Below are 24,014 nucleotides of genomic sequence, written 5' to 3'. Positions count from 1 at the left end.
ATTTTGCTTTCGTAGCTGGAGACCTATTCACACCCGCACCTTCTTTCACCTCTACCTACCACGGAAAACTCCGTAACAATTATTATTATTATTATTATTATTATTATTATTATTATTATTATTATTTTCCACAAATTGTAGATATAATTCAGGGATGGTGAATGGAGAAAGGGCATAACCCCACATGCACGAATGTGCCTCCATCCCCACTATATACATCATTCCTAATGCAGAGAGACGACTTTGACTTTAAGAAATGTGGGCGGAAAGGCCAATGTACAAAATTTATAAAGCTCAGGAAGACCATTATGGAGACCACTGGTCAGTAGGAACTTCTGGATTTGTGCCACAGTCTTATCTTTGAAGTGTTCAGAAGTGAACATTGCCCTCATTTCGGATTTAAGTCGTACTGTATCAAAATGTTTTCCAGACACTTCCATCAATTTACTGAATTGCTCTTTAGGAAAATAACAAAAAAAAAAAAAAAAAAAACATATCTTGCAATCATTGTGTGGTGCCTAGAAATGTCGTGTGAAATATTTCAGCTCAGAACTCTGGCCTGTAAAGTTCAATTATCTAAGGTTCAATAGTGTGCGAATTTCTGTCAAAGAATTATCGTGTCAGTACTTTGACAATATTGTCACATAGCAATATTTTCAGGCGCAATGGCTATATAGCCTGGTACTTGCATATATTTTCAAACTGATTTCAAATTGATTTTATTTAGCGTGTTTTAAGGAATGTGAAAATTGCCCTTTTTATTTGATGAAATGACGTCCTGCGTTAAATGTTTTTATTTTACAACTTGCTTTATGTCGCACCGACACTGTGAGGTCTTATGGCGACGATGGGATAGGAAAGGGTTAGGAGTTGGAAGGAATTGGCTGTGGCCTTAATTAAGGTATATCTCCAGCATTTGCCTTGTGTGAAAATGGGAAACCACGGAAAACCATCATCGGGGCTGCCGACAGTGGGGCTCGAATCCACTATCTCCCGGATGCAAGCTCACAGCTGCGCGCCGCTAACCGCACGCCAACTCGCCCGGTTGAAATGTTTTTATTCCACTTATATACCCTAACTTTTCTATTAGGTTAGCTTATAAATTATGTTCAGTCGAATGGAATTATTTTTTTTTCTCCACATTAACACTGTTAAGAGTAGGGTGATATTAATATTTGTGCTATTTTCTTGTTTGTTTATGCAAGAAAGCCAATACTACTGTAAATTGAATAGACCTGCTTGCTCAGTTTAAGTGTATGTTGGGTAGTCTTTACTCAACTTGGGGAGCTGCTAGATTCAGTGTTGCCAATTATCATGAAGTTACTAAAAAACCAAACCAAACCAAACCCCATGGCACTACAGCCCTTGAAGGGCCTTGGCCTACCAAGCGACCGCTGCTCAGCTCGAAGGCCTGCAGATTACGAGGTGTCGTGTGGTCAGCACGACGAATCCTCTCGGCCGTTATTCTTGGCTTCCTAGACCGGGCATGAAGTTACTAATTGGGTTAAAATGTCGCTACATGAAATTTTGTGAACTAGGCCTACATGAGGGGAATATTGAAATATTAAATGGATGAATAACTACAACATACCTAATAAATGAGAAGACTCAGGTTCCTCTTCAGGTGAAGTTGCAATTGGAATATGAATATGCAACTGAGGTTCCTGTCTTACACAAGGCACTTTCAGAGAATTCATAATTATGTATAACAGGTCTCCCTAACACTTAAGAGGGTTTTTAGCGTGAAGCAGTTGTGGAGTCTAGTCTGGTAAGCATCTTTATTTTCATCAAGTTCAGCTGACTGAAAGGATCTTCTGCCTCTGCGTTAGAACAAGGTAGAGAAATACTGGCAAATATTTGAATGGATTAACAGCAACAGAATATACATTTTTTTAAAGCCTCCACAAAACTTTTAGCTGGCTGTCGTTGTAAGGCCAGACTTGGAAAATGGACCAGCCGCATGGGATCCGTACCGAAGAGAGCTCATCTCGCCAGGGGGTAATCCTTGCTTGCTACTCGACCGTTACCTTCATACCTTGGACGTTCCGACTTTCTCCAAAGCTGTTAACAGATGGCAGCGGGTAGCACGTAAATGGTGACAAAGAGTCAAGAGCAGTGACATCATGCAGAGGGTTTCAGAACTCTGTCTACCACTGAATGCAATTTTAAGATTGAATGCGTTACGTCCCTAACTCCTCCATTTGCTTTATCTTTCTGTCTACAGTGGATTAGATGTCGAGACTACCGAGCTCGATAGCTGCAGTCGCTTAAGTGCGGCCAGTATCCAGTATTCGGGCGATAGTGGGTTCGAACCCCACTGTTGGCAGCCCTGAATATGGTTTTCCATGGTTTCCCATTTTCACTCCAGGCAAATGCTGGGGGTGTACCTTAATTAAGGCCACGGCCGCTTCCTTCCCATTCTTAGCCCTTTCCTGTCTCATCGTCGTCATAAGACCTATCTGTGTCGGTGTGACGTAAAGCAACTTGCAAAAAAAAAAAAAAGAAAAAAAAAATGATGTCGAGACTACACCAGCACTGCACGTATTCAAGCAGCGGAACTAGTGCAGCTATGCGGAACTTTTGAACTTCTGAAAGATGAAATTAATAATACTTGACTTGAAACAACCTAAAATCATATTTCGGACAGTTCTTTGCGCTATCATAATGCATGCAATGAATGCCTTGCATGCAAGGAAAATACGCCCCTGCTGGGGAGTTAAATCTCTCTTCTTTAGCATGCCATTCCTCTGGTTCATAAATTTTCTGATACTACTGGTACGTAACATACTGGATCATCATAGTATTCCATCTATTTGATCCCTGCTCTTAGGCAGTGATTGGAATGAGCAGTGTGCACACTTAAACTGAATAATGACACAGGAGTGTTCGTGGCTGTCTGCAGCCTGGTCATTCTAGCTCTGGAGCTTTGGACTGTTAGATCAACACCGTAGTACTTTTCGTTAAAAGTGAGAGAATGTGCTGTTTTTCATTTTATTGAATATTTCATATGATAGCGTTGCTTTTAATAGAGACATTCATACTGATGTCATTGTAATGACCTATGTTGACTTCAGTTGGGAAAACTATAAGAATTCCGTAGTGAAGCATGGGTACATCAGCTAGTTATTTGATACATATAGCATTGCGCTTTGCATAATCGCGCGGGCGCTTGATGCAATATATTAATCTATGCATTTGCTAAGTAAAGGCATCTAAGTGCATGACTGATTCACACATGTGGAGCATGAGTTCATACTATTTTCAGAAGGCTTATCAGACACCGATCATCTCACTCACATACTTCCTGTGAGGGAATAGAGATGTGTCATTTTTAGCCTTGTAGTCTCATATAGCAACAGTCAGGCTTTGGGACAATAAGTGTTCTGAGCAAGACATGTAGAATAAGCAGTTTTGACCTATTATATCTCCTGATTTCTCCTGATTTTCACACCAAAACTCCTGATTTTTGGTTTTGTAAAGTTGGCAGGTATGCATTAACAATAGATATTTGAACTCTGAGTTTACAAATTAGAATGCCAATCCTGTAATTCCAGCTGTGTAGGTCAAACGGGCCGCAATTTTGTCATAAGATGTGCCGAACATCACAACGCTGTCAAATATAATTGTTTTTCAGCTATGATTGAACATCATAAAGCATCCAGCCAAGAATACAGATCAATAAATAAAGATCTTAAGATCTTGCATTATGAGCAAAAAGGCACCTTACTCAATGTTCTTGAGAGCATCCACATCGATTTAGATCAGTTTATGAACCCCTCTCACAATTTAAAAGAAATCAACGAAAAAAAGAACGTTATACTTGAAACATTCATTTCATATATTTGTCAGAACTTCTATAATAAAAACAAACCCCGCCTCCATCTCTCCAACTCACTATCACTCCCCACCCCCACCCTCTCCACACCAGCCCTGCATCCTCTTCCCCCTCCGCCCCTCCCATCCTCACAAACACAGCTGAACCAACAATACACTCGATCATACGAACGGGACCGTTAACTTTGAGAAGGCCAGGCCAGTTTGAGAGGACTACCACCTTTTTAAGTACTGTAAGTTTAACATTTTCTTCACACCCATTTGATACTTTTTACTTATCAGCCCAAGTTTCTCACAGAACCTCTTTTATTTTTATTTTTTATTTTTTTTCCTTATTGATCCACGAACCTGCTACGCAGGCGTAGCAGGGGGAGAGGTGATACTCCCACGTGGCGCGTCCCAGGTGGCGGATAGGGGAGTCCTAACCTGCTTGCCGGCAGACTTGCGGGAAATAAAATACCTCTCGCGGACCAAACACACTACCCCCTGCGGGTGGGGGACGCACATGTATAACACACCCGCGGTATCCCCTGCCTGTTGTAAGAGGCGACTAAAAGGGACCCAAGGAGCTCTCAACTTGGGAGTATTGATTGGCGACCACGGGGCCCTTAGCTGAGTCTTGGCATTGCTTCCATTTACTTGTACCAGGCTCCTTACTTTCGTCTATCCTATCCGACCTCCCTTGGTCATCTCTTGTTCTTTTCCGACCCCGACGGTATTAGAGCATTCGAGGCCTAGGGAGTCTTTCATTTTCACGCCCTTCGTGGCCCTTGCCTTTCTTCGTCCGTTACTTCATTTTTCGAAGTGACGGATCCCTTCTTTCTTCTCTTTTCTCTCTCTTTACCCCCCGTGGGTGGGGGACGCAGACGAATAATACACCCATGGTATCCCCTGCCTGTCGTGAGAGGCGACCAAGGGGTGATTGAATTAGAACCATGAAACTATTTTTGATTCATACCATCGTGCGGGGAACACCATGGGTTGCCTGTACTTGCGAGTAGTACCACTAAATTAGGTACGAAATAGGTTTGTGATTAGTAGCAGTAAAGGGACCAACCTGGGGGTTTCCAGTACCCGTGCGTCGTACCCATGTGAGCAACACCGCGGGTCTGGGCGTAGCCTGTGAGTTGTACCGCTACATGAGTGACACCGTCGGTCTGCGTTGCCTGTGATTGGTACCCACTATGTGAGGAACACCACGGGAATAACAGCGCCCGTGATTAGTACACCTAGGTGAGGAGCCTCGTCGGTTTGCGTTGGCTGTGAGTGGCGCCATTGTGTGAGAAACACCATAGGTCTGCGTTCCTTGTACGAAGTACAATACTTGTGAGTAGTACCATCTTGTGTGGAACACCGTGAGTCTTCGCTGCTTTTGATTAGTACCCCAACATGACAAATACCATGGTTCTATTTTACTCGCGATATGTACCATTCTGTGGGGCCTTAAGACATGGATTTTGCACCCCTTTAGACATCAAGCATCATTGTGCTTTATGAGTGGTCCCTTGGTCAGTAATACTATTATTTACGATCTTTTCTTTTTTTAGTCTGATCCACTGTTTTTTTGTTTGTTCTTTTGGGTTCATATCCATCCATTCATTCTTCATGACACATTTTATTTTGGTCAGTGGATGAAATTGAACTTTTTGTTATTTCATTTCGTACCATTAGGGGCCGATGACCTCGCTGTTAGGCCCCTTTAAACAACAAGCATCATCATCATTCTTTATTGATTGGGAATTCATTGATGGTTTCCACTATGGTCACTTACAGTTTACCATCCACCTGTTACTTCTCTAACACAGCTTCTCAATTTTGTTGCTGCCCTCCCGACCATTTAAAATAAGGCAAACACACCTAGCCAACATTGGAAATAATTTTCGAGAACTGGACCGCTAAATTGAGAAGAAATAATAAATAATGCTGCTATTCTAAAATTTTAAATTCGTCGTGTGTTTTTCCATCACTTATATACATTTCACCTGGCACGTATTTTCCTCTCAAACTTGGTTTCTCAAGCTTTTTTGCTCCCCTCCTAGCCATTCGTGGGATGGTGTTTCTACAAAGACAAACTGCCAGCCTGAATTTTCAACATGTTGATTTTGTCCAGTTTTTGAATTGTTATCAACTTAAAAAAATTAGCCTAAGAGGTCTGCAACCTCTTCTTAGGTTTAGCACATTTTTGGGATTCAATTATGTTTTATATTAACCCTTTTTTTCACTGAATTTGTCTCAGCGAGTTTTTTATTGCTCCATCTGGTGATGTAAATATTGTATATTGTTATTATTTCTGTCTGTTTCGTTTGTTTTTCATTTGTTCCTTCATTATGTTTTTAGCAGAGTTTTAGCTTGTGTTATGTAGATTACTTTACCCCCCCCCCTTATTCACTGAAGATGGCTCAAATGAGTCAAAACATGTTTGAATTTTATTGCTCCATCTAATGATGGATTTATGTTTTGTATTGAATTAGGAGGATACATTTAATTTTTTCCTTTGTAAAGTGAAAACCATCAATACGGAATTATTCTAATATCTTATATTTACTTTACTGTATATGTAGGCCTAAAAGTCGTGTTCACCATTAATTGACTTTTTACATTTAGAAATTCTGCCTTCCAACGAAAATAGCCAGTACATGCCTGCCAAGTATTCTGATTTTTCTGTAAAATGTACAGATTTTAAGTGTGTTTTACGGTGGTACGAATGAACCAAGTTATTTTACGGATTTTGAATATCTGCGCTTGTTTTCGCTTTCTGCATTCAAATTGGATTTGTTTGAATTTCGATAGTAGCTGAAATTTGACCAGTAAATGTATCGATAATCACATTATCGATTATCACCGTGATTTTGTCACCGTTTCGACCTGAGATGTTCCCCAACAAGTAGCAGGCTGTGATTTTGAAGAAAGTAAATCAGTGAAAAGTAGCAGGCCTTGAATTTATATATCACTTTAGTAACTGCGTCGTGCTTCGTAACAGTTGAAAGGCTTCGTTTGTGTTTGGGTATGAGGTTTTGAATAACATTGGCGGTTGTTCTGAATCTCGTGGAATTGTGTGACGAATTTGTAAGCGATTTAGTATTTTTAGTGGTGTTCGTAATGAGTTCAGCTAAGAAATGATATTATCAATCTTTTAGGGAGACATATTCTGCTGAATTAACTTGTGTTATACGATCACGGAGGTAGAACAGAATTAGTAAATCACATTAAATCTGTTAAACACATCTCCAATACAAAATTTAAGGATGGCAGTCTGAGAATTAATTTGTTTTTTACCTCTTCTGGAGCCGACCTTGATATAGTAAGAGCGGAATGCTTGTTCACTTCATTTTTAATTTAACATAATATCCAGTTATCTGCTGCCAATCATGCTGGTGCTCTGTTTAGGAGAATGTTTCCAGGTTCAGAAATTGCAAAAAAATATGGCTGTGGTTGTATGAAAACCACACACATTTTGAAAGAAATGGCTACGGATTCAAGAAGTGAAATCATTGGTTACATGCAATGTGAACCATTTTCTTTACCCTATTGTCGTCACCTGTTTTGTGGCAAAGCAGGAACAGATAGTTATCTCGGTGTTGTCTGTCCCAGTCTTCGTGGGTGATTCAACGGGACGTAATATTGGTAATTGCACAGTTAAGAGTGTTACAAAATACCAATTAAAAATTGTGTAGCTTTCTGTTCTGACAATGCTCCAGTCATGATTGGAAAGAAAAATGGAGTTGCTGCTGTCTTAAGGGAAGCACAGTCATCTGTCTTTGTACTGGGTTGCTCATGCTATTTGATTAACTTGGCTGCTGAGAAAGGTGCAAGCAGTTTGCCTGTTAAAGTTGATGAACTATTAGTCGACATCTTTAGAAAAGAGTTGTAAGAGGAAGGAACGCCTTTAAAAATTCCAAGAGCTTCACAAGAAAGAAACGAAGAAGATACTGAAACATGTTTGCACAAGATGGCTATCGTTAGGAAAGTGTCTGCAGAGGCTGTTAGAGCAATGCGATCCACTACTGGGTTTCTTTAAAGATGAGGTGCTCGTTAATGCTCAGTGTGCATCATTTACTAGCTTAACATCATTTACGATCCCAAAAGCCGAGCCTGGTAGTTCCAAAGACCATGTAAAGAGGAAAAGTACTGTGTCGTCAGAATTGGTCGCTCCCGAAAGATTTTCATGTGTCTCAAAATCTGATACTCCTGTGCAAAAGAATAAGAACCTTATTCAAAATCATGAAGACTTTTTTTTATGGTTCTGTCATCAGGCTCAAATAAGGCATACTGTGCCATCCTTTATGCTGTCATTCCTTTCTTTGAGAATCTCAATTCCACACTTCAGAGTGCTTCCCCTCACATTCATAAACTACTAGAACTTGTGACAAACCTGTTAAAGCAGCTGCTTTCCAGATTTGTTAAACCAAAAGTGATCCAAAGTTCCCTTTTATTAAAAGTTCCATACCATTCTATTGAGAATCAAAGAGACAATGATGAGCTATTCATTGGCGTTGTGACAATGAACTTGGTGAAGAAACTTAATGATAGAGATAAATCAGCATTCTTTTCATCTGCCAGGGGTTACTTCTCCACAGCATGTGATTATATTATAAACAAGTTCCCTCTAAGTGATAAAGTACTGAAATATGCAAAGGTTGCAGATGTTTTGAAAATTGAAGATTCCCAGTTTTCTTCTGGACAATTCATTCTTTTTCTTCTTTTATGACTGCATAAGATCACTTTAGTCAGTCCATTGTTCAGGTCTCTTTGAAGGGATTGTTCGGGCTTTGTGGTCCTCCTAGTACTTCTTCAGGTGCTTTGATCTTCGTGCCCTTTCCTCAGTTGATAATATGCATGTTGTTGGTTTGTTTTGTGTAAGGGTAAAGCGTAGGTTTGTATTCTTGAGTTTTGTATTCAATTTTATCTTATTTGTGGTGTCTTACGTTGTAAGGCCTATTTCGTTCAGATCCTCTCTTACTTCTCTGATCCATTTACATCCTGTTGTATTTTTTGAGACGAGATTGTGTTGTACTAGTTGTTTCAGAAGTCTCAAATCCTGCATCCTCGTGATATGTCCAAAGAATCCCAGTCTCCTCTTACGCATAGTATCTGTAATGGGTTCTAGCTCTTTGTACACAAATTTGTTAGGTATTATCTGCCACTGTCCATCTTTCGGGTATTTTTTGTTGATGCAGGTTCTTCCAATCCTTTCAGTTTTCTGAAGTCTGTCTGTCTTTGATTGTTTATTCAGGTGAAAAAGGGTTTCTGCTGCACATGTAGCTTCCGATTTTATAACTGTATTGTAGTGTTTTATTTTTGCATTTATTGATAGACAATTCTTTTTGTAGATATCCCATGTTAATTTTTGTGCTTTAGCTAATCTATTTGTTCTTGTTTGGATTGAGAATTTTTCACTTAGGTTATGTGTTATTACTTCTCCAAGATATTTAAATTGAGTTACTATTTTGATTGTATTACCATTTATGGTAACTTCTTTTAGTTGTGTTGGTTTATGGGGCATAATTTCTGGTTTTTCAAATTATATTTTGAGGCCAGTTTTATTTAAGTTAATTTGGGAGGGAGGATTTACACAAGTAGTACAAGAACCAACTCGTCTCAATAACTTGCTAGATGTATTCTTGGTTAAACCATAGGAAATTGTTGATAAAACTGAGGTACTTGAAGGAATAGGTGACCATAAGAAAAACTAAAGTTGATGAATTTGGGACTTACCTTAAATCACAATTCAGTTTTTGGATAAGTGAAGGGAGTAATTTGGGTACACTTTGGGCTCAATTTAAAGGAATCAGGAAGGAGAGAAGAGATTTGTACCTGTGTTAAGAAGGGTAAAATGACCTCAGACCCTGTTTATTATACAAGGGAAATAAGAAAATTAAAAAGAAAATATAGAATAGTAAACAGGAAAATCAAAGAGGGTAGGGAGAATAGAGAAACTAGAAAACAGCTAATGAGAGAACTGAATAGAGTGAAAAAGGAAGCAAAAGAGAATTATATGAATGGCATTCTTCAAGAGGGTAATGACCACAAAGGGAAATGGAAAAAGCTGTATTCATATGTTAGGAATCAAAAAGGTAAAGGAATCCAAATTCCTACTGTGGTGGGAGAAGGGGGTGAACACTATTTAACAGATACTGAGAAAGCAAATCTATTTAGTAGGGAATTCAGAGATTCAGTAGAAGATTGTCAGGAGTTGGAAACCGTAACAGAAAATAGAGATGAGAGATATTTTCAGAGAAATCTAACTGCTTCAGCAAGGAAAAGCAGCAGGAAGTGATCAAATTACTGGGGAGGTATTAAAGACAATGGGGTGGTACATAGTGCCTTATTTAAAATTTCTCTTTGACTATTGTCATAAATAATAGTATAATACCAAAGGAATGGAAGGAATCTATAATAATACCAATTTATAAAGGAAAGGGTGATAAAAAAGAAACCAGAGAACTACAGACCAATCAGCCTGACCAGTATAGTTTGTAAAATACTGGAGAGTTTAATAGCAAAGTACATCAGAGGGATATGTGATGATAAAAATTGGTTTATGAGGAGCCAGTATGGATGTAGAAAGAAATGTTCTTGTGAGGCACAACTGGTGGGATTTCAGCAGGACATATCAGATCAGTTGGATTCAAGAGGCCAGTTAGATTACATAGGCATAGATCTTTCCAAAGCTTTTGATAGAGTGGAACATGGAATATTATTAAAGAAATTGTAGGGAATAGGATTGGATGTAAGGGTTATGCATTGGATAAGAACATTTCTAAATTCAAGGGTTCAGAAAGTCAAAGTAGGAAATAACGTATCACAGGAAGAGAAAGTTTGGAAGGGAATTGCACAGGGTAGTATAATCGGTCCGTTACTTTTCTTAATATACGCAAATGATTTAGGGAACAATATAACATTAAAAATAAGATTGTATGCAGATGACATAATTGTTTATAAGGAAATAAATAACATTGAGGATTGTTCAGAATTACAAAGGGACCTTGAGAGTATCCAACAATGGGTTGAAAAAAACAATATGAAGGTTAATGGAGGCAAATCAACTGTTACAACATTTACAAACAGGAGCTTTAAACTGAATTTGAATATACTTTGGATGAGGTAGTTGTCCCAAAAAGATGACAAGTGCAAATACTTACGTGTGAGATTTGAAAGTAATTTGCACTGGAAGGGTCATGTTGATGACATTGTTGGGAAAGCATACAGATCGTTACATGTCGTAATGAGGCTACTTAAAGGATGCAACAAAGAATTAAAAGAATAATAATGTTATTTGCTTTACGTCCCACTAACTACTCTTTTACGGTTTTCGGAGACGCTGAGGTGCCGGAATTTAGTCCCGCAGGAGTTCTTTTACGTGCCAGTAAATCTACCGACACGAGGCTGTCGTATTTGAGCACCTTCAAATACCACCGGACTGAGCCAGGATCGAACCTGCCAAGTTGGGGTCAGAAGGCCAGCGCTTTAACCGTCTGAGCCACTCAGCCCGGCAGAGAATTAAAAGAAAAAGGGTACTTAAGTATGGTTTGTCCATTATTGGAATATGCAAACAGTGTTTGGGATCCTCATCAATAATACCTAATAAAAGAAATAGTGTGCAGAGGAAAGCAGCAAGATTTGTATCAGGGGATTTCAGGAGAAAAAAGTAGTGTATCAAAAATGTTAGAGGAACTTGGGTGGGAAACTTTAAGTAAGAGAAGGGAGAAAACTAGACTTGCAGGATTATGTAGATCCTATACAGGAGAAGCATGGGGAGAAATCCGTGAGAGGCTTCAGTTGGAAAATAATTATATCGGCAGAACTGACCACAAGTATAAAATTAGAAAGAATTTTAGCAGAAGCGATTGGGGTAAATTTTCATTCATTGGGAAGGGCGTGAAGGAGTGGAACAGTTTACCAGGGGTAGTGTTTGATCCTTTTCCAAATTCTGTACAGATATTCAAGAATAGAATAAACAGCAACAGAGAAAATAAATGAAATGTTAGATGGTGTTCGACCAGTGCAGGTTATTGTAAATAAAAAATGTGTGTGAATAAATTAATTCCATCCCCTGGTCTATGGAGTTAGGACAGCCGAAGTAGGGGTGGAGTACAGTGGGGACTTCGAGGGTCCTGGGACCGCTACGGTAGCTGTTAAGGCCCTTCAGGAACTCTGAAAAGTGGTGGCAAAAGGGGCTCTGGTTAAGACGCAGCAGGTCGTTACGCTACTTAGGTTCCAAACTGGGTAAAAAAATAAATAAGTAAATAAATGCAATGTAAATTTAAATCTTATACCAGTCGTATAGTATTATTTGAAGTAATTCCACATACTGTATATGAGTTGACTATGTAAGTACAGGAGATATTATAAGTAGAATTTTGTAAACAATATAAATTTATTAAGGATGAGCTGTATGCTTAATAGAAAAAATTGTTAGCGTAAATTGTATAATATTGTATTCTAAGAAAATTTTCTTCTTCTCTTGTTAATTTAAAGTTTAGTGCTTGACAATAATGTACTTTAGTGTACCATTTGCCACGAAGGTAGACACCTCATTTGCAAATAAAGAGATTTTGATTTCATTTCATTTCATTTCATTTCATTTCATTTCATTTCATTTCATTTGAAGTTCTGATATCTGGGTTCTTGCTTTTATGTTCCCTGCTAGTAATGCTAAATAGTTGGTGAAACGCAGGCAGTTTTTTTGATTTTTCAGCCAATCTTTATTTTTGGGGGACATTTCCTAAACCATTCCCTCATTACCATTTCTAGAGCACAAATAATAGTGGTGAGAGCCCATCTCCCTGCCGTAGTCCAGTTTTAATTTCAGATGTGTCTGATGTTTCACCCTTAAACTTCACTTTTGATTGGATGTTAGTGAGAGTCAATTTTATCATGTTTATTAATTTGGATTGTAGTCCAAGGTGTCTTAAAATTTTAAACAGAGATTCTCTATGGATGCAATCATAACCTTTCTTAAAACCTACAAATGTTATCACCATATCTCTCTTTCTTCTCCTGTTATAGTCCATTATCAACTTCAGACTTTTGATCTGATCAGGACAGCTCCTCCAGAGTCTGAAACCTCCTTGATATTCTCCTAGTTCTTTCTCAAGTTGTAAACTTATCCTATTAAGGATGATTATTGAAAATATTTTATATGTTATGTCTAGGAGCGAGATTCCCCTGTAGTTATTAGGGTCGGTTTTGTCTCCTTTTTGTGCAATTCTTTATACAAAGATTTCCATCATTACTGCTGAGGAAGAACAGTTAGTCGATTGAGGATCCAATGAATGTGCTTCAGAACCAATTAGTATTTCTCAGATTGATGACTCTGCTATTGTTGAGAGTGAGAATCTGACAGATGTTTAGTTTAAATTTTGAGGGTGACATTCATATTGTGACCCGGAAGTTTAAAGTGCAGAGAAACACTGTTTTGTGTACTGTGTGAACTGTTCCCAGTGTTAAGTGAAAACAGACGAGCACTCATCAAGATGTAACTTTGGGTGAGTATTTCATTTCAGAGGTGATCATAACATGTATTTGACTTGTAATAGTATTGTTTGTAATCTCCCCCCTTGCCGTCCTTTTTCACAAAGACTCAGGACTTTGCGACGCATGCACGCATTGTTAAAATTTTTCAGCTTTAGGATCTTCTGGATTTCTCTTTTTGAAAGTTGGCAGGTATGCCAGCATAACTCAAATACATTCGTAAGTTTGTTAAAGAACAGTGTGGAATGTTTACATGTACAATTTATAGCTCTTTATAGCCTAGAAGTCATGTATTCACCACACAAAATTTGAGGTTATCACATATTGAGCTCCCCCCTCCCCCTTTCACTTATTTTTTTGGCTGTAAAAGTGGGGGGGAAAAGGGGTTTAATACGCAAGTAAATGTGGTATGTTGGGCGCTATTACCTTTACCATTAACACAACGGAGATGGCCTTATTTGAATATACTACCGTCCTGAAATCACAGGATTTATATGATTTTTGAAACTTTTTCCGTGCTAGGGAAAGCAATGATTGTAATTACTTTCAGAAAATTTAGAATGATCACGTTTTCCTCCACACAAAAATGAGTTTTAATTATTGTAATAGTGCAGCAATTTTTAAATATTAATTTATGATTTATTTTGCTATTTATTTTACGTCGCACCAACACAGATAGGTCTTATGGCGACGATGGGAGAGGAATGGCCTAGGAATGGGAAGGAAGCGGCTGTGGCCTTAATTAAGGTACAACCCCAGCATTTGCCTGGTATGAAAATGGGAAACCACGGAAATCCATCTTCAAGGCTGCTGACAGTGGGGTTCGAACCCACTATCTCCCGGATGCAAGCTCACAGCTGCGTGCTCCTAACCGCACAATCAACTCGCCCGGTGATAGTAAGTTTAACAACGTACGTACATACTCAATTATTATGGATCGTTATGCCTTTCAACATTCAGTCTGCAAGCCACTGTGAATTCACTGAACATCGCCACAATCCTCTATTTGCAACTAGTGCTGTAGCCACATTTAGTTCTGTACCTCTTGTCTTTAAATTGTTAGAAACAGAGTCTAACCATCGTCGTCTTGGTCTCCCTCTACTTCTCTTACCCTCCGTAACAGAGTGCATTATTTTCTTAGGTAACCTATCCTCCTCCATTCGCCTCATTTGACCCCACCAATGAAGCCAGTTTATGCGTACAGCTTCGTCAATCAATTTCATCCATAACTTAGCCTTTATCTCCTCATTCCAAGTACCCTCCTGCCATTGTTCCCTCCTTCCATTATTCCCTCTTGTTTGTACCAGCAAATATTCTCGCTACTTTCATGTCTGTTACTTCTAACTTATGAATGATATATCCTGAGTCCACCCAGCTTTCACTCCTGTAAAGTAAAGTCTGTCTGAAAACGGACCGATGTAAAGATAGTTTCGTCCGGGAGCTGACTTCTTCTTACAGAATACTGTTTGTTGCAACTGCAAACTCACTGCATTAGCTTTACTGCACCTTGATTCAATCTCATTTACTATTTTACATACATACATTATCATTATAGACTGTTACGCCTTAGTGTTCAGTCTGCAAGCCTCTGTGAATTTACTATACTTTGCCACTATCCTCTATTTGCTACTAGTGCTGTGGCCTTATTTAGTACTATACCTCTTATCTTTAAATTGTTAGAAACTGAGTCTAACCATCGTCATCTTAGTCTCCCTCTACTCCTCTTACCGCCCATAACAGAGTCTACTATTCTCCTAGGTAACCTATCCTCCACCGTTCGTGTGACATGACACCACCACCGAAGCCGGTTTATGCGTACAGCTTCACCGAGCTCGATAGCTGCAGTCGCTTAAGTCCGGCCAGTATCCAGTATTTGGGAGATAGTGGGTTCGAACCCTGCTGTCGGCAGTCCTGAAGATGGTTTTCTGTAGTTTCCTATTTTCACACCAGGCAAATGTTGGGGCTGTACCTTAACTAAGGCCACGGCCGCTTCCTTCCCAGTCCTAGCCCATTCCTGTCCCATCGTCTCCATAAGACCTATCTGTGTCATTGTGACGTAAAGCCAATAGCATTCATTCGTACAGCTTCATCCATAGAGTTCATTCATAACTTAGCCTTTATCTCCACGTTCTGAGTACCCTCCTGCCATTGTTCCCACATGTTTGTACCAGCAATCATTCTTGCTACTATCATGCCTGTTACTTCTAACTTATGAATATGATATCCGGAGTCAACCCAGCTTTCACTCCCATAAGGCAAAGTTTGTCTGAAAACAGACCAATGTTAAGATAGTTTTGTCTGGGAGCTGACTTCCTTCCTATAGAATACTGTTGATCACAACTGTGAGCTCACTGCATTAGCTTTACTACACCTTGATTCAATCTCACTATCTTGCCATCCTGGGAGAACACACAATCTAAATACTTAAAATTGTCTAGCTGTTCCAGCTTTGTATCACCAATCTGACATTCAGTTCTGTTGAATTTCTTACCTACTGACATCAATTCAGTCTTTGTAAGGCTAAATTTCATACCATACTCATTGCACCTATCTTCAAGATCCAAGATATTAGACTGCAGGCTTTCTGCACAATCTGCCATAAGACCAATTTGTCACCATAGGACAGGCTGCTTACTACATTTCCTCTAACTGAATCCCTCCCTGCCACTTTATATCTTTCAGCAGATGATCCGTATAAACTACGAACAGCAAAGGTGAAAGATTACAGCCTTGTCTAAACCCTGTAGGTAGCCTGAAACAAGAACTAATTCTACCATCAATTCTCACTGCAGCCCAATTGTCAACATAAATGCCTTTGATTGACTTTAATAATCTACCCTTAATTTTCAAAATATTTTCAAAATATTCCCTCCACCTGTCCAGTTATTCCCTGGGATCTTTTATGGGTCCACCTGAATTACCCAAAACACTGTTCATTTCCTTTTTCCCTCCCTTCCTAAGATTTTGTATTACTGTCCAGCAAGGCTTCCCTGCTGCTTGACATAACCTTTCCAGGTTATTTCCAAAATTTTCGCACGACTTCTGTTTGGATTCAACAACTATTTGTTACGCTCCGTTTCTTTCATCTATGTACAAATCCCTGTCTGCATTGGCCCTTGTATGGAGCCATTTCTGGTATGCCTTCTTTTTACGTTTACAAACTGCTCTCACTTCATCATTCCACCAAGATATTTGCTTTTTCCCATTTTTACAGACAGTCGTTCCCAGGCATTCCCTTGCTCTTTCTACTAGAGCATCCCTTTATGCCACCCATTCTCTTTCTATATCCTGAACCTGCTTACTGTCCACTGTTCGAAACTTCTCACTAATCATATCCATGTACTTCTGTCTTATTTCCTCGTCCTGGAGATATTCTTCCCTTATTCATTTGCAGACAGATTTCACTTTCTCTACCCTAGGCCTAGACATACTTAGTTCACTACAGATCAAGTAGTGGTCTGTGTCCTCAAAAAATCCCCGGAAAACCTGTACATTCCTAACAGACTTCCTGAATTTCAAGTCAGTTAAGATATAACCTATTATAGATCTGGTACCCCTAGCCTCCCATATGTAGTGGTGAATAGCCTTATACTTGAAGAATGTATCCGTTACTGCTAAACCCATACTAGCACAGAAGTCCAGCAAACACTTCCCATACCCATTAGCTTCCATATCTTCCCCACATTTACTAATCACCCTTTCATATCTTTCAGTTTTATTTCCAACTCTCACATTGAAATCGCCCATAAGCACTATCCTATCCTTGCTGTTGACTCTATGATGTCACTCAATGCTTCATAAAACTTGTCAACTTTATCCTTATCTGCACCCTCACATGGTGAATACACTGAGACAATTCTTGTCCTAATTCTTCCAAATGCCAAATCTACCCACATCATTCGCTCATTTACGTGCCTAACAGAAACTATGTTGCCTGCAAAAATATTCCTGATAAGCAGTCCTACACTATTCTCTGCCCTTCCCTTTTTAACACCTGTCAAGTACAATTTATAATCTCCTATCTCTACCTTGTTATCTCCCCTTACCCGAATATCACTTACTCCTAGTACGTCCGGATGCATTCTCTTTGCTAACTTGGCCAGTTCTACTTTCTTTCTTCCATAAGCCCCATTAATGTTGATAGCTACCCATCAAATTCCATTTTGTTCACCATGTTGTTTCCAAGGAGTCCCTCGCCTGTCAAATGAGAGTGGGACTCCGATACTCCCATCGGTCCGAGGCTTGCTTAAAATGTTCTGAACTCGGTAATTAATGAAACAGGCTGCTACCCTACTTACACATACACTAAAGGGAGGATTTCTCCTCTAACGGGTTAGGGACCATCGGTGGATTGTATAGTCCTAGCCGCCTGAGCACAAGGAGGACCATGGCTCAAAATATATCCAAGATGCCCACTCCCATTCCATAGCAACTGATATCCCGACTCTCAGGAGCACTACTATGCCACTCAGCCATTGCCCATGGTTCACAAACTAGGACGTGACTACAGTAACCCACACCATGAACCAATAACTAATTAACTAATTAATGAACTATATTACCATCCTGGGAAAGCACACACCGTAAATACTTGAAATTATCTACCAGTTCCAGCTTTGTATCACCAATCTGACATTCATTTCTGTTGAATTTCTTACCTACTGACATCAATTTAATCATCGAAAGGCTAATTTTCATTCCATACTCATTGTACCAATTTTCAAGTTCCAAGATATTAGACTGCAGGCTATCGGCACAATCTGCCATTCAGACAAAGTTTTCAGCATAGGCCAGACTGCTTACTAGATTTCCACTTGACTGAATCCTTCCCTGCCACTTTATATCTTTCAGCAAATGCTCCATGTAAAATCACAAACAACAAAGTTGAAAGATTACAGCCTTGTCTAACCCCTGTAAGTACCCTGAACCAAGAACTCGTTCTACCATCAATTCTCACTGCAGCCCAATTGTTAACAGAAATGCCTTCGATTGATTTAAATAATCTACCCTTAATCCTATAGTCCCCCAATATGGCGAACATCTTTTCCCTCGGTACCCTGCCATATGCTTTCTCTAGATCTAAAAACATAAACACAACTGTCTATTCCTCTTGTAGGAATTTTCACTTACCTGGCGCATACTGAAAATCCGATTCTGACAGCCCCTCTGAGGTCTAAAACCACACCGGATTTCATCCAACTTCCTCTCAACCACTGATCGTACCCTCCCTTCTAAGATGCCAGTGAATACTTTGCCTGGTATACTAATCAATGAGATACATCGATAGTTGTTGCAATCCTTCCTGTTCCCGTGCTTTTAGATAGGTGCAATTACTGCTTTTGTCCAATCTGAAGGTACCTTACCAACACTCCATGCTAATATTTTTCCTGTACTCTGTGACGCCATTTCATCCCTGCCTTCCCACTACACTTTGCCATTTCAGGGCTAATTTCTTCTGTGAAAAAAATGAAGAAAAAGATATGTTGCAGCTATGTATGCCAGTTTGGTTAATATTTCAAATTTGACAAATATTGAGGACACATCTACTAAAACATACTAATAGAGATTCTAAATTGGTCAATTGGCATGGGTATCATTGTTTACAACCAGTATTTTTTTTCCTGCCATTCATCGCTTGACAGCAGGCTTACTTGTAGTTGCTACAGGTTGTCTTCTGTACACTGAAGCAACCCAAATTTTTAGATAGCAGTATAAAAGTATATTACAGAACCCACTTCACACCAATTTGAAATTAGCTCATTATCCAAGTTTACTTGCGACCAAATGGAGTGGCCGTGCATGTTTAACGCGTTACGGATACAAGCTCTTGATTTTGGAGAGACACGGGTTTGAGCCCCGCAGTCGGCTGTCCTGAGAACTGTTTCCTTTGGTTCCCCATTTTCACTTCCAGGCAAATGCCAAGACAGTTCCTATTCATAGACCACAGCCAATTCCTTCCACCTCCCTACCCACATTCATTTACAATCATTCATTTCATCTTCATTAGCTCCTCAAATGAGGTTGGTGTCAGAAAAGGAATGGCAATAAAAACATGCCATATAAATTCATCTTATCTATCCCCGACACCATATCAAGAAACAGGTCTTAAGGATAGACATATATCTAAGTTTACTTGCCTGTAATATTGGAATCATCATTTTTACTTGGTGTGTAATTTTTATCATTGTCCTCAATTTCAGAACTCAAGTCTTCCACAAGAACATATTCTAAATTTCATACGCTTGAATTAGACATGCTAAATATTCACAAGAAGTTGAAGTAGTACACCAATTCAGTTATTTAGGAAGGGTAATGGCTAGTAATAATAGAACTGAGATAGAAATAACAAACAGAGTAACCAAAGGCTCTAACTTTTACAGTACCGTTAGACACGTACTATGGGATGAGAAGGTCCCACAAAGAACAAAAATGACCCTGTACAAGTAATATTCATTCCCATCCTTACATATTCTCTGGAAACCTGCACACTAACATGAAAGGATTGTGGTAGGATTCAAGCCTGTGAAATGAAATTTCTTAGAACTGCCCTCCAAAAGACACGACTTGATCACGTGAAAAATGATGAGATCCGATCTAACCTATGTCTAAATGAATCAATGGAGGAAAGACTTAGGTCATTTAGACTTAAATGGTTTGGACATGTTAAACGAATGAATAGCACAAGGTTACTTACTTACTTACTTACTTACTTACTTATTGGTCAGCGCTACAGTCCATGTAGGTCCTTGGCTTCCTTAATCACCTGCCTCCATTCGTCCCAGTCCTCGGCTTTCCTTCTCCAGCACTAAGTTATCCACTTTTCCTGTAGTATCTGTTAAGGTATCCGTAACATTTGTTTTTATACAAGGTAGGGGAATTTACCCCTACGCCCAACCCCCAACCTGTAGGACCAGGGTATCACTCTTAGTCTGGATCACCACCTTAGACCTGTCCGGCTTGGTTGGCCGTACCAGGAGCATGTGCTCCCGCCGGCATAGCCCTAAGGATCATTTGAACACGCAAGCCTCCAAACACAAGGAGGAGCACAAGGTTACCAAGTGCTTATTTGGAAAAGAGAATAACAGGTAGAAGACCAGCTGGAAGACCAAGAAGAAAATGGATGGACCAACTGAGGGAAGACGTGGAGAGAAGAGGATGTAATTGGGAATCTGTCATGGACAACAAAATCTTTTTGAATAGGCAACTTTGGAAGACGCTCGTTTTCAAACACCCTACCCAGCTCGCTGGAAGGGCAAACCGATGATGATGAAATATTTACAAGAATGATACACACCCTTCCTGTCCACACACAAGTATTTTCCTGCTCAATTCACAGCTGAAAGTGAACGATGACACAGCTTCGGGTTATGTAGGAACGTGGCTGTTTTATCAATGCCTTGAAAGAAGAGCTCTAGACTTATGTCCATAACTACATAGTACGTTGTAGGCTTATACAGTAGAAGCATCCATTAGTATTCTGGTGAATTCACAGCTCACTGAAACGGCGACTGCTATGTTTAGATACAGTAACAACATGTTCAGGTAGATTCTCCAAGCTCCGTTCGCAGCAGTGAAATAACGTGGCCACCATAAAAATCTAAAAGCAGCAAGTTTCGAGCACCTGAATGTGAAAGAAACACCTGTTTAAAAAATGGGGTAATAATATTGTCATCTGTCTTGACGAATTCCATTTTACAATTAGATTTTCAGGTTTGAACATCTTTACTTCAACATTGTTTATTCTGTGGGTTCTTACACTATGCAGCCACAAGCACATCACATGACTTTGCTACCTTTGATGCAGTCTTGTCTGCAACCTAAGAAGCCTGTAGAGTTACATTTTATCTCCCCCATGTGAATTTTTGCTTGTGACTCTGACTTCTGAAAATTCTCCATCTAAAAGCTTATGCCAATTTCTTCTTTCTTGTTTAATTAATGTAATGAATATATCTATGTTTATCATATATCATGGATGATTATTCTGTTTATGTACCAAGGAAGTTGGCTGTGCAGTTACGGGAGCACAGCTGTGAGCTTGCATTTGGGAGGTAGTGGGTTCGAACCCCACTGTCAACAGCCCTTATGATGGTTTTCCGTGGTTTCCCACTTTCACATCAGGCAAATGCTGGGGCTGTACCTTAAGGCCACGACTGCTTCCTTCCCACTCCTAGCCCTTTTCTAGCCCATCTGTGTCAGTGCGACATAAAGCAAAGGAAAAAACCTGTGTCATTTTAATGTATTAATTAATATTATAGTTTATATTTCTTCTTTTCAGGAGAATGAAGTCCTCTATACACACCCAGAGGCTATTTTGTGCTTTTGTAATGATTGTGACAGCAGTGAGTAACTGAAATTGTGTGATCATAAAGTAAAGCCTGTAATGAGCTTTAACATCCTCCACGACCAGTGTACCAAGGCAAAGAAACACAACTTCCAAACAAAATATAAACACTGGATTGTTTGTCCTTATCATATAACAGTATGATATAAAATACTATACTGCCATACATTAATTTTAAAATGGGAAATCAGGATGGGGCAGCAGTAATGCTGAAAGCCTAATAGAAGTAATGGTAGTGGTGAAGGGAATTTTTTTGTACATTCCTGTTGTTGTTGTCATAGTTGTTGTTTTTTGATATTTCCTCCTGTATATTGCTGGTGAAAGTGCTGTAAGTTCAGTAGAAAAATTTTTTTTTGGTAATACTGATCCTTATCTGAGGAATTGCTATTAGAAAACTTACCACTCAGAACAAGAGAGAAACTTATGTTTTTAGAAATAAATTCATGTTAACAATTACTTAATTTGAGGAACATGACTTGGTAAAAATGTAGGTGCCACTTCCAAAATGTAACATTCTGCAAATGGTATAGTTTCAAATATAAAATAAATTTATTGGCTCTAGACTGTTAATTATAGGCTAACTTAAAAATAAGTCTTGTTCAGAATTGAATTAATTTAATCTCATAAAAATTGGAAAAAATGGGTGTCCAAAGTTGTACCATTGATTGGGGTAACTTTGAGCTTGCATTTGTTTTCTACTAGTGTACAATGCTGTACGGTCACTCAAGAAAAGAATGAGCACATGGTATTGTAAAAGTTCCTTGCAAGTACACTTTTCTCAAAAACAACTGAACCTGTAAAGGGAGGTGTATTATATTTTCATAATAGTTAAAATTAAGTCTGATAAAATATTCAATGCAAGGAATATTTGATACCATGCACTCATTCTTTTTTTAGCCACTGTACATGTTAAGTCAAATAACCATTATGCCATGTTCCCACATCTGTTTTATTGCATGTTATATGGCCTGCAGAAGTTAATAAATATTTTTTTGAAACTCCTTGAAGTGAATAAAAAAGAAAATAGTGACTTGTTGTACCAGTACTCTAAAATTTGTTTCTCAGCCTCAGACTGAAAAAGATTCATAAAAGCGACTTGCATCCATTTTACATGTGTCTTATTCATTCCTAACAGAAGTGTCCTTTGTTGCCGATAAATATTTAAAGCTTATAACCTCCATTTCACTAGGAGAAAGGATTTTAGGCACAACATAGCATATCTATTGGAACCATACCATCAACACCATTGCCCCATGGAACCATACAACAACAAAATTCCCCCAAACTGGACTATAGTCATATCGGACTATATGCCAAGGTGCTTGATGGTATGGGACCTTTTCGGTCTAGAGTCAAATGCCACCTCATCTGGAAAAGCCATAAAATAGAATCCATACTGATGGGTGAACAAATGCTCTTCCGACCGTGCGAGGATCGACCGCACATACCTCCGTTCCGATAACATGAAAACCGGCCTTCCAGGGCCGTAGTGCATACACGGTATATTATAAAATAAAATACTAAAATTACCTTATAGGCATAAGAGAATGGAGGAAACTAGGATGCATTTAACTACGGCAAATAAAAAGCAGAAAAACTAACACAATTTAATATCTCTTGTTAAAACACACAATTCTATCCAATGTAACCCTGAATAGCAATAAAATCAAAACTGTACAATGTCGGATGGACTGAATACCTAATCCTGGAGATATCACTCAGTTCATTTAAAGATTTTATACTGATTTGATGGTTCCTTTCTTTTATGACTACGATAAGTACACTGATATCTTTAAAAACACACTAATTTGAAATATTCATTAATACAGGAATATCTTTGTAAATACGATGGTTTTCATCAAACTCTTTTTTCACAATTGGAAGAAGTACACTACTTCCGCAAAATCGGCGACAACTTTGAGTGGTCGCTTAATTAATTAATTCACTCCTAATCGACAAAAAATAAAACTAGCACTAATAGCCGATACAACAATTAAACAGATGTCGGGTCCAGAATCGAACCCACATCGCTATGAACACGGGGACCAAAACTGCGGGACAGAACCCGCACTCGAATTCTGACATACACCATGAAGTAATCCTTAAAGAAAACCATACAAAATAAAATATGTACACGCACTACAAAACTCCACTGGGAAAATATAAAATACGACTGGCTGTATTACATGGGAAGCGTAAATTGTGTGTGATGGAAAATCCCGGGTTTGCCCTGGAACTCGAATCGGCGGTCTCCAGTATGCCACCGAAGTTGGGTCTCTGAAAATCCCTATCTAAAATGGTCAAAGATTAACAAACATACTAATCTGGTGTTGAGGTTACTCATATCTTTAAAGTAATTGGGACA

General features: G+C 39.0%; 1 protein-coding gene across 2 annotated transcripts in view; it reads left to right on the top strand.

Annotated features, from left to right (window-relative positions):
* The window catches only part of LOC136864397 (vacuolar ATPase assembly integral membrane protein VMA21 homolog), a 110,454-nt gene extending 87,698 nt beyond the window's left edge, over nt 1-22,756 (top strand). For both annotated transcript variants that reach the window (XR_010859302.2, XM_067141337.2), the window contains one exon: nt 21,584-22,756. The gene's annotated coding sequence lies outside the window, so the exon portion shown is untranslated. The remainder of the gene's footprint in view (nt 1-21,583) is intronic.
* The last annotated feature ends 1,258 nt before the right edge of the window (nt 22,757-24,014 follow it).

Source organism: Anabrus simplex, chromosome 2 (assembly GCF_040414725.1).
Source record: "Anabrus simplex isolate iqAnaSimp1 chromosome 2, ASM4041472v1, whole genome shotgun sequence".
In the NCBI taxonomy this organism is placed as follows: Eukaryota; Metazoa; Arthropoda; class Insecta; order Orthoptera; family Tettigoniidae; genus Anabrus; species Anabrus simplex.
Note: the sequence above shows the minus strand (reverse complement) of the source record. Positions and strands in the feature narration are given on the sequence as shown.